Source organism: Oreochromis niloticus, linkage group LG14 (genome assembly GCF_001858045.2).
Source record: "Oreochromis niloticus isolate F11D_XX linkage group LG14, O_niloticus_UMD_NMBU, whole genome shotgun sequence".
Lineage (NCBI taxonomy): Eukaryota > Metazoa > Chordata > Actinopteri > Cichliformes > Cichlidae > Oreochromis > Oreochromis niloticus.
In genome coordinates, this window is record NC_031979.2 from 29046380 (window position 1) to 29061552 (window position 15173).

A 15173-nucleotide genomic window follows, 5' to 3' on the forward strand; every position below is an offset into this window, starting at 1 on the left:
AAAAAAAAAAAAAAAGCTCTATAAATGCTGTTGTCTTCCCCACCGATGGACTGGTGTCAATGGACAGAAAAAAATCATATTAACATTTTAATATTTTTGGTGTTGAGGTGGTCTCACAGGGAACTGGATTCATGCTCCTCCTCTAGGTTTTGTTTTAGCCAATCATAGGGCTTTTCAGCACAAAGAAGGTAACTACTATGAAGCAGAATAAAGAGCCAAAAAATAACTTAAATGACATGAAATTTAAAAAAAATTAAAATAATTTTAAAAAAGGCTTAAGGACATAACTAGCAAAGCAGAGGACTTTCATCTGGTCAGCAATGGTTTTAATCCTTTGTGAATCCAGAAATATACACTGAATTATTTCAAGTGCATTTCTAGTATATCCTTGAGGCTATGAAGTGAAGATTTTTTTAATTCTGTCTCTTTTTTTTGTTTATTTCTATTATTATTTCCTATGAATTTATTTTGCCCTTTTCTAGATTTCTTCCAACTGCATCTTAAATTCAAAGAGCTAAAGTGTTAACGAAATAGCCCGTGTCTCTACGAAAGCTAACCTTGTGTTTTTGGGGGGGGTTTCTTGTCCTGAGGCTGCTGAGAGTTAAGGTCAATGGAGGGCCTTCTTCTCTATTTTAAGTCAGAATAGTTAGCTCGATTGATTGCCACATCCCAGACTTAGGAATAGTTGTAACTTGTTACTGTACAGTTGCACTCTATTGCTTTTTCATGTTGATATCTGGGCGATTAACACTGGCAGTAAATATTAACTAATAAATTCTTGCACTGCAAATTTAAAGAGACTTTATTTGATTATATCATCTCTCGTGATAGTTTTACTAGCTTACATCAGTAAAGTCCAGTGCAAAAATAGTCCCCTCCTGAGGTTTCACTATGTTGTTTTCACTGGAAGTAGTCTGTCTCTTTTTAGCATATTTCTTTAATCAGATTGAGGAAGCATGATTATCTTTTGGAATATAAAGTCGGAGTATATCATCTCATGTGCTGTGGTGAAAATGAAGTTTAGCCCCAAGACATAGATGAATCCATGTGAAGCTGGTAGCCATAATCTCAATACACATAAATATTCCTGGTGATATAATGGCCATTCGCTTCATGAGAACCATCACAAATCTCATTCTTATGCCATGTCTGTCCATGTTTAGAGTGGGGGGAAGAGTCTGGGTTTTAGAGTGAGCAAATGCCTGGAGGTCTTCATGAATCCTTGCATGTGTACAGTATATGGGTCAATGTAGGTCTGCACCCTTGTGGCAATGTGGTTTGGCATGAGCCTTTCCAATTCATTGTGTTCACTTTTGCTATTGGGATTGTTGTTTGTTACTAAGATTACTTTCATAAGTGAGAAAACTCTAACTCCATTGTTGTTTTTTTTTAATTACCTCCAGTAAGCAAAGACTCCCTCAAGCATAGTTTAACACTGTGTAGTGTGAGTCTCCCTATGTGAGTAAATGAGAAGACAGATGCACAAAGCTCTCTAGCAAGTGAGACGGTTAAGGGAGAAGTAGAATTTTGCCTCAGGCACCAATCGATCAGATCCTTGCAGTAGAAGTCCCAGCTTCCCTTTGGTGAAGCTGTGTATTGCATTAGCTCATCTTGCATTCTCTGTCTGGAAGCAAAGAGGGGGGTGACGAGGGGGATAGAAAACAGGGGAGAGGATGGTTGAAAGCAGCAGCGGAGAAGGAAGGGCAGCGCTTTGAAATAAAGGGGAGTGCTAGACAACTTAAAGTAATGCGAGAAAGCAATGGTGAAAGTACGCGCTCTGTTCATCTCTTATTTCGGTCTCAAATTTGGTCGTCTGTGTGTGCTGCATCGAAGGAGTGAAGTGAGCTCTCTATCCATTTCCTAAAAGCGTGCACCTGTAGAAGGGAGCACGGGAGTGTTTGTTCCTTGACAGGATAATTCTCTTTCCCCTGGTGAGGGGTAATGGAGCTGAAGTAACAGAGGTCACTCAAAGTGTCTGCGGGGATCAGCACGGCAAAGCCTACATACGCACACACAAGCAAAATATGCTTAGAAAGAATTCAGTCGTGACGAGGAAGGGATGATAGCATTGTGTAACTGATACATGCCGTGCACCCAGTCACGGCTCAAAACGCACACCCTCTCAGGAAACGCACACAAAACACTTATTAGTGTACTTCAGTAGTTCAACTGCTGAATATTTATTAATACAATTATTTTCACCAGCTTCTCTGTTACAGGACACAGTGGCCCACTTCATATTGTATTATCAGTCTGCATGTTCATCATGCAGATCAGCCATAATCATCTACAGTAAACAGTCAATGATCAAACACAGTTCCGCCTGCTGCACAGCTCTCCTCACAGTGTGCTACATCTAAATAGTTAATGGTTCCCCCATAAGGCCCCAAACTTCAGACCATTTCAAATTAGAGAGAAGCTATCTAAATCAGGAAGGGAACGGGCAGAGCAGATAGCGGCTGAGCTCTTCAAAGTCCTCTTTAATAAAACATATTAGCCTGCCTTGTCTGCTGAGGGCTGGTAGTGGTACAGTTGCTACAGTAGTAATCAGCCTGTGTATGCTAGCGAAGTTGGTGCAGCTCCATGCTGTCTGACCAAAGGGCTGGGTCTTTATTAGCATATGGACTGTAAGTTAAAAGGTCTGTTTTGAGAGCAGGTTACAAATGGTGGTTAATTAGCCTAGTACTGGTTGAGAAGGCTTCAATAGCCAGAAAGCATAGATATGTATTTTTTATAAACTTTATTCAGTGCCAGATAGAGGACTAATTCATTCTTGCTAAAGGCTTGATATATCGCTCTCTAATTCTCCATCTGTTTCTGTTTCGACTCTCAGAAATGCTTTAATCTACAAATGTGTTTTTATACCCACGGAGCGTCTGACGTACAGGACCAAAACTGTTTCAGAATTGCGGGAATTTCTGTGTGTGACTTTATCTTATGTGTCATGTTGCCACAAAATAATAAAACTTCAGCTTTGCTGGCGTTAGTGGAATAACTCCAGATAGAGTTGTGATTATGGGTCAATTTTGACTGCAGTGCTCTGGTGTACAATTATTGCACTGCACCATTAATATGCTACCATCTTAATCGCAGAATTTCATTTAATTATCATTATTTTAATTCCAGTCTTCAAACAAATGCTCGTGTTAAGTGTCACTAAGTGTTTACTTTTTGGAAGAATTATTGGAGGAGTTTTTTTTCCCTCCACCTGACTAAGTGCTTTAATTAATATAATAAAACTGAATTGAAATTACCTGAGAAGAAAATAATCAGCAACTTTGCAGTCTGCAAACAGTTAACTCATTTGCTTTTGTGTTATTTTTCCTCACAACCACTGCAATCCTGCACTGCAGTTTGTGACCAGTAATTTCGAAAAAAGAAGTGTGCAGAATCATATGAACATCAAACAGTGTCCCAACGGAGGAGCTGACGCCACATTTCAGTGTTGGTGTAGGGTTCATGTAAGAATGATGAGGTGCAGAAGAAGCATGCCCAGAGTCAACCCTCTGAGATAAAAACTCCATTTCTCTAACAATGTCTGTTTCTGATGATCCCCATCAATCAAGCAATTTTCAAAAGTCCACACAGCCCTTACCTGTCAAAATAGTTACTATTGGGATATTTCGAAAGACTTGGGATTGTGATGTCCTTCACTGGGTTACTGGATTAATTATATCTCATTGACCAAAGTACACATTTGCCTTGAAGTGATTTATCTTTCCACAAAGCTGTCACTAATTATGCTGACTTTACCAAAAATATGTGGCGACCACAAGAAGATGCCTTCTCAGCACCAGTTCTCTTGGGTAACATGGGTGGGTGTATGGCACATAAATGAGGCAGTGTGGCAAGTTCACGGGATGCTGGGTAAATTAATTGCAGGCCTGCGCCTCCAATTATACCCGACTCTCTTTAATTGGTGCTGAATGGGCTCCAAAGGCCTATGCTGGGAGATATGGTGAGAAGGGAAGAGCTCTCTTTCTCTTTCTCTTGGTAACACACACACACACACACACACACACACACACACACACACACACACACACTTTTGTGTGTAGCCACACAATGCATTCACAGCCATCCAGTCCCGCCCTTCAGGAATTAACAACAGGAAGCTAATTTGCATGTAAAGCAGGTTTGATAGCCACAGCTGACTGGTCAGAGAGCAATATTAATGACCAGAGATAGCACTAGGGTGTTAACCCCCTTGGCACTGCTGTTGGCTCTGCTGTGGCTCATCTGTCTTTCTTCAAAAGTGCAATTTCTGCTCTTGCTCCTTTTCTGTCATGAAGCTATGCACAGCACCTTTATCTTATCTTTTATCTCTTAATTTCCTTTTTACCGTCAAGGTCTGTCATATTTTTGTTTACCCTTGCCTTCATTGTCTTTTCTGCTCTTCAATCTGTGAAATGACACTCACAAAGGTGCAGCAATGTTAACCTTTACCACAGGAGCTGCTATTGAAAACAAAGACTTGTTCTTTGCTTCTTCCATCACCACGACCTCAAATAGTACCTTAAATACATCCATTAATATCAACTTTTGCCTGTATTTAAAAGTAATCAGCATGTTTAATACAGTGAAGAACTTGATTATTGCTATATATGTAAAGTAGAATTAATTTAACTGTTTAAAATTTATACTGAAGTGACAAAGTATTTTAAAGTGGCCTACCATCAGCTGCTTAAATGTACATGTATCTACTGTAGCCACATTGGGCTAACCCTTTTAAACTTTTCAATCAAATAAGACAAAGTCCACAACAAGCCTGTCATTCCTTTAAATAGCTTAAATAAGGACTCGCAGATGTAAATCGTCACTTTTGTCATTTCTTCTCAGGATCCCGTCTGCGCCAAGAGGACACCCCACCCCGGATTGTGGAGCATCCCTCTGACCTGATTGTTTCCAAAGGGGAGCCCGCAACTCTCAACTGTAAAGCAGAGGGGCGTCCAACCCCAACAGTGGAGTGGTACAAGGATGGAGAGCGGGTGGAAACGGACAGGGACAATCCCCGTTCTCAGCGCATGCTTCTTCCCAGTGGCTCTCTCTTCTTCCTGCGCATCGTCCATGGACGGCGGAGTAAACCGGATGAAGGTTCTTACGTCTGTGTTGCTCGCAACTACCTGGGAGAAGCAGTGAGCCACAACGCCTCGCTGGAAGTAGCCAGTAAGTGCAGCATGTCTTCCCACTTTCACACCCACGCCACTTTCTGGTGTGGGTGTGAATAGAGTAGTTTGGGTTCAGATGTTGCTGAATAGCAGGCTCCAGTTTCTTCCTGTGTTTCTGCGCTCAATGTGTTCATTGAGTTGAATAATCTCTCGGGCGATGGGCAGGATGTGTTTGGCCCAGCAGTCTCTGTAGGCCTGCAGAGCCTTGGAGGGGGAGAGTGGCCTGATCATTCCAGGGTGAATGCTTCTCTAAAGGGCCCTTGGTAGGTGGTCATGAGCTACAATGGGAACAAAGTCCTTTCTGTTTTCATCCTACCTCTGCTTTTTGTCAAAGAGATAGATATGAGGTTTTATAGCAAAAGGAATGCAATTGCTGCATCTGTGTTTAGTCATCTTTTAATAAAGACGCTTCCTACTCATTTCATTGAAGAATCCGCGATGCCTTTTTATTGTCTGCTTTGCTTGTGCTATGACAGTTGAACTTTGATGTAGAGTGGATTAAGCATCTGTAGGGTCAACAAGAGGCCTTTGTGACACATTAACAAGGCTAATATTTGGCTGTCAGTGTGCTTGCAATGCAGGAGAAATAATAAAAAAAGGCTTTCTAAAACCTTTAGTCTTTTCTAAGAGTTGTGACTGGTGTTGACAAAATTGTTCCCATGATTCTTTAAAAGACTGATTTTGTTGGTGAGGTCAGCTCTTCAGATATATTATCTCTTTGCGCTCTTGACTGGCTGAGAGTGAAGGCTGAGGAGCTCGGATATCAACCGCTCCTCCAGCGTGCCCAGAGGCTGTCACCAACCTCACTCACTGTAATCTAATCAAGATGAGGAAAGAAAGAATGGTGTGTGCGCTTGAATGTGAGCATGTGTGAATGAATGTGAGCCATTGCTGCGTTGGGCATGGGCTGCTGTTATGGTACTGGGTATGAGGTGTCAGTCAAGGGATTGCTGTGTAGTTTAAACTGAATTAGTGGAATATCTGGAATATACAAATGTAACAAAACTTCCCCAATGTGATTGCTTTTTTAATATTTTCTATCCCAACTGTCAGCTAAATGAAATGTAAAGCAGAAGCAATAGATCCAAGACATTTTGAGGCCTGCTGATCAGACTATAAGTTTTTATAGTGTATTGTCTATGCTCCGATATTGAACTGAGAGTCAAGGTCTTGCTTTAGAAGTAAGGATAATGACAAAGAGCTGCGGAGAATCTGTATCATATATATTCCCAACTAGGCTTTCTAACATAAAAATTACAATTCTGCACAATTTAATAAAAGTGGAAGACCATTTAAGTTTGGTATACTTACAAGTTTCCATAGGCCACAGTGCTAAAAATATCTTTTCCTTGTAGTAGGCAATATGCTGTGTTTATTTCAGAGGTGGATTTTTCAAGTAGAAAAATAAGATACTTGGCGGGAAACACGAGGACCAGAGTACCACTGGCTCTGTCTCAAGTTTAAGTCTATGCTGTATAAGGTTCAAACAGATGCATAATGACAAGCCACTGTGCTCCAGCACTCTCTCTCCTTCTTGCTTAGCTGGTGTCTCTCGCTCACCCCTCTCCACAGTTCATGCTTAACTACATGTAATTATGTTGTTGGAGCAACCAGGATGAAACCCTGCAGATTTAACAGGGAAAAAAAAGCAAAAGAAAAAGTTCAGAAACTCTGAGATTTCTTTTCGAGGCTACATTTAAACTCCCGAGTAAAGACACTTTGAGACATAAATCTGACTTATGAGGGTTTAGGAAAGTTTTAAACCCTTTTTCACCCCTTGTTGTCATTACAGGTGCTTGTCATAATGATACTGTTATGAGCTCAATATAGTAGATAGAATTTTTCACTCAGGTTAAGTTGAGGGAATAACCAGACTTTTAATTTCCAATAAAACTCCAAAGAAGGAAGTCATGGATTTAATTGTGTTTACTTTGCCTCGTTCTCCCTCTCTAACATTTTCACTTTAAAAGCACTTTAAAAGCTAAAAACATGATTTTTTTTTTTTGTGATGTTATTCTAAGACCCTGGCTTTGACAGTTTCCTGTGCTCACCAGTGATTGTTAACGTAATCCACGTTTCAACAAGTCCTGTTTTGCCAGGCTAGGAGAGCTAACCCAGTTTGTTTGGTTTATCATTAACCACATGTACAGTACAGCCTACAATCTCTCTATCTCAGCCTCTTAACCCAAAGCCATTTACCATGAACTATGTTTGCTTGGTGCATTCAGACAAGCTTAAGATAGAATTCTTTGCCTATTGTGTTATTGTTTTCTTTGCTTTAAAGATGTCAGCGACAAATAATGAAACGCCTTTGTGCTTGAGAACAGCCAGGTGATAAAGACCATTTGTTCAAGATTGTAACTAAAAGTATTTCAAACATTATGATTATTTTTCCATGATATAAATCTTCAAATGCCATTCTTTTTTTTCCTTTGCCAAACACTGAGCAAACAAGACTCTGAACTCAGTAGGGGAAAGTAAAAGTAAAAAGTGTATCTGAGATTAGTTTAATGTGAGTGCACAGAAGGAGTAGAACTGATTTTTTTTTTCTTAAGTTAATTATTTGAATCCTCTTACCACTGCTCCACTAAAATGGAAATTAATGACTTTATTAATTTTTATATATTAAGTAAGAGAATCATTTATAATGTCTATATTTTTTAAGTAATCACTACCAGACAGGCACAAAATGATAATCGTCAATATACTCTGTGATCTGTCAGAGTAGATTGTTTTACCCATGCTGTGTACGAGTCCCTGAGAGGCTCTATGAATAGCTTGTTTCCCTTTTCCTGGTTGTGCAGATAGTACAGTGAGGTAATGGACGGCACACTGCTCCACTTGAGTAGGCGATAACCTCAAGGCCTGCTGTGTAGTGGCCTGGCTGACTGCACAGTGCTGACCGCACAGGGTTGGCTGCAGGCTTCATATCCACACACAGATTCCTTTCTCCAGAGGCAGGGTTTACTTTTTACAGCCACTAACAACAGAAGCAAAGGGATGTTTACTTGAATTTGGTCCACAGCATATAACTCTTTTCAGCCAAGTTTACCCCAGAATCTCATTGATCTCGATGCTGCTGTGAAATCTCTGTCACCATGTGCAGCCAGCTGGCTTCACCGACTCTCTGATTAGTAGGGGTAGGTCAGGGCGTCAGATGTGTTGAAGGCGGCTCAGTTGATCCTGACAGATTCTGGGCCATGCCTGAGGGTCATCTGCAGAGTGGAGGACAGTTGGCTGGCATGCAGCCGTCCAAAGGCAAAGAAGCCACCTCCCACTGATCTGAAGACCCTCCTGTCTCTTTTGCAGGACATCTCTTGTACTACATCTGTTGAATATCGAATAGTTGGGGTCTTTGTATTGTAAACATTTCAGACTAATCCTCTCCACCTGACACACAACATAAACATTCCAGTTGACTTTGTCAAACATTTCTTTCTCCGCTGCCCTTACCCATCTCCTCATCTCTTCTCTTTACTCGTGATTATTTTTCCACTGCTGCCCACTGAAATGGAACACGCTCTGTGACTGAAACAGCTTCTTTCACTGCCTGATGGCAGAGTAATTATTTATTTGTCATGGTCTTTGCCTTTCATTAACTTATTACGAGAAGAGCAATATAGTGCAGAAGGTCTGGGTTTATAAATTTCATCAACTTCTTGTTCACATCCATCTTTTTTTATTATTATTTTCGGGGTGTCGTGCTTCTTTTAATCTCCTTTTTCAGCTCAGCAAATATTAAGAACTTTGAGACGCAAACTGAGACTGTGAGGTGAAGAAAGAAAGGAATAAGGGTGAAAGAGCTGACTGATTTTGAAAAAAGAAAAAAAAAACAGGACAGCTAACTCCACCAGTAGCACCAGTGAGTGTGCTGGCAAGCTGCCAGTGGACTGGAGGCAGTGCGTTGCAGCTCTGTGGCAGTTATTTGTCTCAGGGAGGTTCAGAGCAAATTGGTGCAAACGGCACAGCCAGGGTCTGCTTCGTGAGTCAACATGCAGCTGAGGCGTGGGCTCCACACCACAGACGCTCCTTGGCCTCCACTCCAATCTGTTTCATGTTGGAATGCAGACCCTGTGCACAATCTCTGAGCCCGATGGCGTGTGCACGTGTGGCTGTCAAAGCTGCCTCAAAAAAAGAAAGTCTCCATTTCATATTAGAGTAAAATATTCATGTTGCCTATGAAATATTGGATTAATTATTCATGTTTATTTTTTATTTTGTTCTAAATAGTTCCAGGGTGTGTACTGCTGTTCAAACCTATTTCAGTCTGCTGTTGTTAATCTTGAAATTGCACTACATGGGTAGCAACTGGTTACTGTCTAATTACACTCCCCACAGCACATAACTGTCAGCTTAGTCTTTGTGAAACCTCTGCAGGGGAGATATGCTCAACACATGCATTTCAATTAGTCATCTGTATAGCCATATATGCATCGAGCAATTTTTATCATGCATGTTACGTGTGGTCTGTTGAACTTAGCGTCTTTGCCGCTTCAGGCTGTTTGCATAAATCAATGCATTCCATTTAATTAAACCTGGAGTATCCATTTGCTATGCTTGGTCGATACCCAAGTCCCCTTTTGAGATGAAAATTTCTGTGATACACAAGCAAGCCCGGAACTAGCATGCAGTTCTTGTTAGTGACTTGGATATGTACCTTAAAACTTTGACCACGTTCACTAAATATTCATAAGAAGCATTCTGGCAGATATTGGCTGACATAACTGCCCTAAAATGGAGTTGTCACTCCCAGCAGTGATGGCAACCTGGAGTGAAGGAGAGAAGATGCTAGTGTCTCTTTCAGTCATGTGAAAATGTGTCAAATGCCACAGTGATTTGGGGATTTTTGGAACATGGTTTTCGCAACCATGCAAGCATAACCTCGCCCACACAGCCCTCCCCCATCAAAACTAATACTGCTGGCACGATCGGAGGCCAAGCGCTGAAATTGCTCACCATGGGAAACAGTAGAGTAGCAGCAGATAAGAGCCAGAGCAGCTTTTTGACAGAGTTTTAGGCGCTTTGTGGTGTTTTACAGTGAACATGGGCACAGAGCCTAAAGAGAAACACACATCTTGCAGAGTGAGAGAAACTCGAATGAATGGATTGGTTTACACAAGAATGATGCTTTCGACGGAGCGAGATTTCCTATGTGTGTGTATGCGTGTGTGTTCATGTTTGATTCCATCAGTCTTCCAGTCTGTGTACACTGCTCTACTGAACAATGTCTAGTGATATATTCTGTGAAAGGGACTAAAAGTGCAGGTGTATAGGGATGGGTAAAGCTCAATGTGCCATCAATCCCTTTATGCTCCACCCATCTCTGACAACAAAGTGGGACAGGTGAGACAAGTGGGACATGTCCTCCAAAAGTACTTGAGAACCATTTGATTCCCACTCTGTATCTATCACCTATATTATCTGATTGTCACAAGTAGAATTTCGCCATTAAACAATAGACACAGAGCCTGGGTGAATAAGGCACTTTGTAATGATGACAATATACTCCTTTATATTAGGTTAGTCTTTTTAGTGTGATAGATATTGGCCTCTTTGATCTCCCTATATATAAAGACAGAATGAGTGTAGTGTATTAGATGTGCTAAACACAGCTGTTACACTCTGACATGAGGCTCTTTCTGCCTTACAGATGTCTCGGTGTGCATTCATGTAGTAAATAGCTTGTCTCTGTTAACAAGGTAGGTAGCCCAGACTTGCCAAGTCCACGTTAAGCACTTTTCTCTGTTTCTGTGATGGCTTTTGCAGTCCGTCCATTTACATACGATGACATTGTCCAGATATCTCTGGATTTCTTTGAAAAGGCAAAACTACCTCACAGCTATGTCTGTCTGAGTGTTTGGACACTTCCCCAAACTCTTGTGCGTCAGATCTTTTTTTCACCCCCCGGTCGCCACAGTGACTGCTTATTCATCTCGATGTAATCCTTGCCTTTGGCTGTAGTGCAGAACAGGAGGTTTTGTAGGACAGCTGCTGGATCCCAGGATAGTGAAGTATGATATTAACATTATGAAGTGCTAGTCTAGGACAGATAAGATAAAGTGTGTGAGCTCTTGAGACCATTGGTCCTGTACTACCACTTAGGAGCAGTGCTGATAGCAGAGTAGTTTCCCTTCCTCTACTCTTAAAAACTGAGTTGTGTCCAGCAAGTGTATTTTACTGTGCTTTTTTTTTTTTCAATGAAAATGTGTCCATATTTTTTGAGTTATATTCCATATGGTGGTAAAGCTTGCGTCAGTGCTGGTGAGAACTAGATGAATGCATGCTGCTGACTCTAATCTCCCCTTCTTCTGCTGTGAGTCGGGTATTACTCTTGTTGGTAGGTGTAATCTCTTGTTGGTCTGAGCCCCTCCTTTGGCCAGAGAGTCTCTGCGTATGCGTGTTCACATGTCTGTGAGGCTTGCGCATTCATACGTGCCTGCATTCTGGTGTCTGGTCATATGATGAGGTGTTCTGCTCTGCAGACACGCTCTGGTTATTAAACCTGGGTTAAGCCCTCACTTGAAACCTTCTATCATGCTTCTCGATCCGAGACGATGGCGTTGGGAAGGATTAAGGGGTTTGAAGACCAGAACTTTAGGGGTTTTTGCCAAAGTTTTGAAAGTGTGCTCAAGGGGCACATTCTGCCCCAGTGTACACGAATATTTTTGAAAACTATTTTTTCCCCTCTTTATTCTAAAATGTAATCTTGCCCACACAAGTGCTCTCTGTCTATACGATAACTCAAAACCTAAGCTGTGTCAAGAGCATGCTGTTAAGAGATTTGGGAACCAGTAGCTGGCAATATCAACCTAACCTCAAAGCTATGTTGGCCAGTCAGAAGCACTGATAGTTCAGATTTCCCTGTCTGCATTGCAAACAGTTTCTGAATCTCTTCAGCCTCAAACAAGTTTTGCAAAGGGTCAGTTTTTACTGACCCAAAACTGTGTTTGCATTTAGTTGAAAGGCTAGCATGCATAGAGAAAAACATTTTTAAAATTGCACAGGCATTAGTCTATAAGGTCAGGATCCAGAGATTTTTGGGGTAGCCTCCTTTTTGCTATCTAACATACCATCTATTGATAGCCTCAGCTCTACTCTCACTCTCTCATGAATGGGAGAATGAAACTTATTGCTTGTTTTACATTAAGGGTAAAAAACACAACCAGTAAAATTTCACCAAAAATAGAAAAAGTATAGTAAATATTTTTAATATTTATCTTAAAAGACTAATGTCTCATACTGTGATTTACTCATGAAGACAGACACCAATTTTGCACATGTGACAGACTGTACAGACTTTTTGTAGGATTTATTTTTATCATGTAAACAATATACAGAAGGTCATTTAGGAAAAGAAAAGATATAAACCTCAATAATAACAATAAGCATATTTCTAATATAATATATACACTGTGTTAAATACAAATGAAGCATGTATCAAGCAAATAACCGATAAGTCTTTAAGAACTTTTAGTTGTAAGTTTTGGGTTAGGGTTTTTTTTGCTAGTTCTTTTCCTTTACATTGAACTGTAATGTTCACAAACTTTAGAAATGGTAAAAAAAAAAAATATTAAATATAAATTATAGTGACAGGAAACTGTGGGAAGTGGACAGCACACAAATATGTAAACTGGTTGTGTAATTTGTGGATTTCGTTGGGCTGTTGAGAGGCAGTTAGGTGGTTGTCTGGCGGTGTAAGCACAGATGGGCTGATTCTGCTCAGCTTCAGTGGACTGATAGCACAGAAAACAGTGTTTATGCCACACTTGTGTGATACGAGCCTTTATGTGATATGTATTCCCTCTTAAACTGCTATCTCCTCTTTTCCTGCCCACTGTGTTTCTCGCCTTCCCTTTTTTCCTCACTGTTTTGCTTTCTCTCGCTCTGTCTCCTGTGACTTGATAAGGAGAGAAAGATTGAAGTACCAAGGTGTATTTCCACGACCTCTGCGAAGGAGAAGGGAGGGGAAAGTGGGGGGAAAAAAAGACATCTGAAATTTTATCAGAGATGTAGCATGTTGCTAAGCCTGGGGCGTGACAGGCAGGAAGAGCTGGAGAACTAAGCAGTCGACCCAAACACTGATAATGATCTGCCTTGTGCTATCTGACTACCAATGAAATGCAGTCTTCTTGCTGCTGATTATGGAAAGCCAGAGCCGTGCAATCACTCAGTGACAAACAAACAGGAGATATATGATGGCATTCATTTGTCGTTTAATCGCCCTTGGTCGCTGTGGTAGCTACTCTAATCATTAAGGCACAAATTGGGAGAAAATGAGTTTTTCCTTGTCATGTTATAGACAAGAGCGTGTCCAAGAATAGGACCAGTATGAATGAAAGTTGATGCTCATTATCACAATGTAATTCTTCCACAAGCTTTCTTTTCTTCTGACCTTTCTGTAATTCTAACAGTTCATTTCTAAGCCCCAGATATTCAACATGCTAGGTCATGTTACAAATGAAGGGATTGGCTCCATTACCACAGTGATTGTGTACTAATGATGAAGCAAATGAAAAGAAATGGATGAACTGGAACAGCAACAAACTAATGCTATGCAGGTTGTATCTGAAAGCTTTTATTTGACATGTTTAAGCATCTGGCTCACTAGCTTCACAGCGAATGTTGTTTGTGCAGCTTGGGGTTAATTACATGTGCAGTGATCATAATAATCCTCGATGGAGGGTATGTAAACATATACATCTAACAGTCTAATTTGGACAGTGAAGAAGAGGGTGGCTTGTTTGAGCAGTGAACAGAACAGAAACACCCTCACCTCTTCTTTGTGCCTCTTTGACCTTTCTAAACAGGGTGTGGCAGCAACACAAAGGGAGCTCCGTGTAACCATATACAGGCAAAGAGTTGGATAAAAGACAGACGGGAGACGTCATGTGTAAAAGGAGAAAAGTAGAGAGGATCCATTCAAAAATCAAACAGTAGTCAGTGTTGCTGTGGGTAAGTTTGAAATAGCTGACATGTGACTCACTGAGGCATGGTATTGTATGACCATAGTGATGTTGTTAAGCTTAGGGGTGACATTTCTATTCTCCCTTCCCTACCACCCCCACTCCACCGCCTTCTCTGTGTTTTGTTCTCTCTCCACCTTACACTAGTATCAGATTCAAATCTGTCAATGGTGCCTTAGTTCTGTTTAGCAGATTGGCTCACATCTGATGGATTGGATAGACAGGCTGTCAATAACCAGTTGGGATCTAGCTGGTCTCTTTCCTTAACCCCTAAAAATACCTCAGGATTGGACGCTTACTGATTCTAGTTTTCAACACTTTCAACCATTATTCTTTTCTTGTTCTTGAGAAAGGAAAACTTTTAAGAGGCACTGTACCACACCTTACATTTACTCCATTGCTTTTATAGTGTAACTTATTTAATGTTTGGGCTTTAGAAGCTACTTTGCTGTCTGAGTCATGTCAGTAATCGCAGTGTGGAAGCAAATGATCTTGAGACCAGACCTGTGCATCCAGTAGCGTTTTTCCCCTGCCAATGGGATTAGTGAAGAGTGCCGACTCTGCAGGTGGAGGCCTAAGTTAATTTACCCCACTGTTTGGAGCTATAATAGCTTATTGATTGCCTGACAGAGATGCAAAAAGCAACATGGAAGGGCATGGAGAGGGGAGAGAATAAGTTAATCATCACTCAGTGTGTTGCCAGGATTTAATCACATTAACCAGGGTTCACTACTGCTATGTAAATTCACTTTCAACCTCAGAGGAGTCGGAATAACTGCTCTGAGACAGACAGGACCCTGCTGATTTTGTGAAACCTTCCCTCAGCTGCGGTTTGGTCCCTGTCGGCCTGGTACTTTCTACCCAGCACCCACCTCAGTCCTGAGGGGATGCAGGTTCTCTGCCCAGAGGCCCAGCTTAATTCATGCTAAGCTGTTGGGTTAATTTTAGCTATGCTACCCAGTGGTGACCACCATCTGCTATACTGCTCCTCAGGTTGTCTGAAAAGCATCAGCCTGGCCTCTCTCCATGATTCAGACCAGAA

General features: G+C 41.1%; 1 long non-coding RNA gene across 6 annotated transcripts in view; it reads left to right on the top strand.

The window, feature by feature from the left end:
• Nucleotides 1–15173, top strand: part of LOC102081077 (roundabout homolog 1) — a 221376-nt gene that overhangs the window by 107197 nt on the left and 99006 nt on the right. For all 6 annotated transcript variants that reach the window (XR_002056403.2, XR_003213826.1, XR_003213825.1 and 3 more), the window contains one exon: nucleotides 4840–5166. This is a non-coding gene — a long non-coding RNA (roundabout homolog 1). The remainder of the gene's footprint in view (nucleotides 1–4839; nucleotides 5167–15173) is intronic.